Source organism: Lepus europaeus, chromosome 12 (assembly GCF_033115175.1).
Source record: "Lepus europaeus isolate LE1 chromosome 12, mLepTim1.pri, whole genome shotgun sequence".
NCBI classification, from domain to species: domain Eukaryota; kingdom Metazoa; phylum Chordata; class Mammalia; order Lagomorpha; family Leporidae; genus Lepus; species Lepus europaeus.
Genome location: NC_084838.1, coordinates 71,445,317 through 71,448,739, shown reverse-complemented (window position 1 = coordinate 71,448,739; position 3,423 = coordinate 71,445,317).

Sequence of the window (3,423 nt, the reverse complement as noted above, 5' to 3'; positions counted from 1 at the left end):
AATTTACTGCTTTTAATCTGTAGGCAAGAAAACCACAGAATGAAGATTGTGCAAAACTGTGTCTCAAGAAAGTGAATAGGTGCTTTAAGGGACTGTCCTTTAGAAGTGTGTGACCTTTGTGCTAGGACATTGTGACATCAGTTTTAAGCTCCATATAGACTTTTTTTGCCTACTTCCTGTTTTGAACTTTCCTGGGTTAGGAATAAATTTTCTTAAGTGAATTCTTTACAAGTCAGGATTTAGAATATTTTCTACTGTTTTAAGAATTTGATGTTAAGATGAGATATAGTTTGCAGTGTTACCACCACACAGAATCAGATAACAAAGCTACCAGTTCAAACTATAGAATGCCAAACATGGTGGATTATATACAAGGGTACTTAAAATGTTCATGGAAGAATGGAATTTTTAAAAAAAATTTTTTGACAGGCCTGCGCCGCAGCTCAATAGGCTAATCCTCTGCCTTGCGGCACCGGCACACCGGGTTCTAGTCCTGGTTGCCCCTCTTCCAGGCCAGCTCTCTGCTATGGCCCGGGAGTGCAGTGAAGGATGGCCCAGGTGCTTGGGCCCTGCACCCCGTAGGAGAACAGGAGAAGCACCTGGCTCCTGCCTTCGGATTAGCGAGATGCGCCGGCCGCGGCGGCCATTGGAGGGTGAACCAACAACAAAAGGAAGACCTTTCTCTCTGTCTCTCTCTCTCACTGTCCACTCTGCCTGTCAAATAAATAAATAAAGTTTTAAAAAAAAAATTTTTTTGACAGGCAGAGTTAGACAGTGACAGAGAGAAAGGGTGGGTCTTCCTTTTGTCATTGGTTCACCCCCCCCCCCCAAGTGGCCGCTATGGGCAGCCGATCCGAAGCCAGGAGCCAGGTGCTTATCCTGGTCTATGGGGTGCAGGTCCCAAGCACTTGGGCCATCCTCCACTGCTTCCCGGGCCACAGCAGAGAGCTGGACTGGAAGAGGAGCAACTGGGACAGAACCCGGAGTCCCTGTGCCGCAGGCAGAGGATTAGCCTAGTGAGCCGCAGCGCTGGCCGAAGAATGGAATTTTTAAAAATGTTTATCTTGGTGTGAATTTTTACATACACATTTTCCACAAACTTTTTGGAGATAAATCATGTATGCATGTATTGTTTCATACTACAATTAGGAGAGAATCTTGAAAACTCCTGCTTATTTTAGTCATTTTAAAATTTTTTCAAAGATTTGTTTACTTGAAAGAATGACAGAGAAGTAGATCTTCCATCTGCTGATTTACTCCCCAAAATGACTCCAGTGGCCAGGACTGGGCCATCCCAAAACCAGGAGCCCAGAACTCCATCCTAGTCTCCCATGTGTTTGGCAGGGGCCCAAGTACTTGGACAATCATTGGTTGCCTTACCAGGCCTGGAGGTGATCTGATATGGGATGCTGACACCTCAATTGCTAAAACACAATGCCAAGCCCTTTAGTCATTTTTTAAAGCTGATTAATTATATCTTCACATATGTTGTAGATGTATTTCAGAAATAAAATATTTGTGAGGCCAGCGCTGTGGCATTGCGGGTAAATCCACCTCCTGCAGTGCCGGCATCCCCGATGGGCACCAGTTTGAGTCCTGGCTGCTCCACTTCCAATCCAGCTCTCTGCTATGTCCTGGGAAAGAGGTAGAAGTTGGCCCAAGTGCTTGGGCCCCTGCACCCACATGGGAGACCCGGAAGAAGCTCCTGGTTCCTGGCTTCAGATCGGCGCAGCTCCAGCCGTTGCAGCCAATTGGGGAGTGAACCAGTGAATGGATGACCTCTCGCTCTGCCTCTCCTCTCTCTGTGTAACTCTGACTTTCAAGGAAATAAATAAATCTTTAAAAAAAAAGATGAAATATTTGTTAAGAAATCATCGAAAAGAACCAGCTGTGTTAGGACCACTCTTAAGTTATCACCTGTGTTAGTGTAAGACACACTGTGGGCTCAATTAAAAATGATCCTTAGCAACAAGCTGTCTTGTATTCCTTGACAAAGTCAGTAAACTCTCAGTGCAATAATTATGAATTAGTGACTAAAATAGAGCAGATAGAGATATTGTCTAAAATACTCAATCTTTGAAATGTATCCTTGGTTTTTACCCTCAGATTGGAATAACTGGCAGATACATTAATAGGTTCGATGGCAACTGATTATTCATGCATTTATTCTATATTTTATAAATAACCACATTCTTAAGGGTAAAATCTCCTTTTCTATATTATCTGTTAGAGTATTGCCTCCTGATGATTTTCACTGCACATTTAAGAACTAATATTATTTCAGTACTAGTGCCTGAAAGGTGGAAAAGATGCATATGAAAATAAATTAATATATGGTAGACTTGCCTCTGAAAAGTTATGTTTTCCAAATTATATTGTTCTGTGGCAGTATACCTTTGAATTTGTGGTGAATCATGTTATAAATCAGAAATCATGCCTGTTTTAGATTTTTTTCATTTGATTATAATGTCCTATTTTCTTCCATTGCGAGAGGCACTTAGAGTCTTAGTTCTCATGTGAAATGGATGACTTCATTTCAACAGTGTTTATTGATCACTTAAGATTTGCAAAACACTGGAGAATTACATTACTGAATTACTAGTTAATTTCAATAGATCTGAAATTCTGTGGATGTGTGATAATACCAATAATTTAAATAGCCAAAGTAATCAAGACTTTACATAGTTTGCCACTATTCTCTAGAGAAAGAGTGGATAACCATTTTTGTACCAAGGGCCATTGAATATTTAAAACATAATTTGCTGGCTCTATGGGTTTATCAAAACTTAGCCTGCTATAGATTTATTGAATTTTGAGTGCTGCCTGTGATTACTTTGGCAGGGGCAGACCAAAGGATTTTGATGACCTTATGTGGCCCTCAGGCCAGATATTCCCCACCCCTGTTTTAGAGTATCTTCAACCCTACTCATCCCTCCTCAAAGGTATATTTTGATTTTGAAAATGAAGTAATTTTTTTTCTGGCAGATTTGTGTTTCTGATTGTATTTTCTTAAACTAACATAAGCCAACTGATTACTCAGCCTTCCTGAGGTCCGTCAGTCTATTAAATTTTTATCCCATTTCGGAAAATGTTAGGTCATAAAGTGACTATTTCTTCTCAAGACCACAATAAATTATCTTTATTTATATGTATTTATATGTAACTTTTTCCCTTCAATTACTTCAGAACATCAAATACAATATTTGCAGTATTAAAAGAAAGTGACTGTCTCTGTCTCTCTCTCTCTCACTATCCACTCTGCCTGTCAAAAAAAAAAAGAAAAAAAAAAAGAAAGTGGGAACAACCCAAATGTCTACCAAGTAAGCTAATGGAAAAACAAATTGTTATGCACTCATACAATGGAATACTATTGGGCAATTCGAGGGAAGGGACTGCTGATATGTACAACATGGATAAATCTCT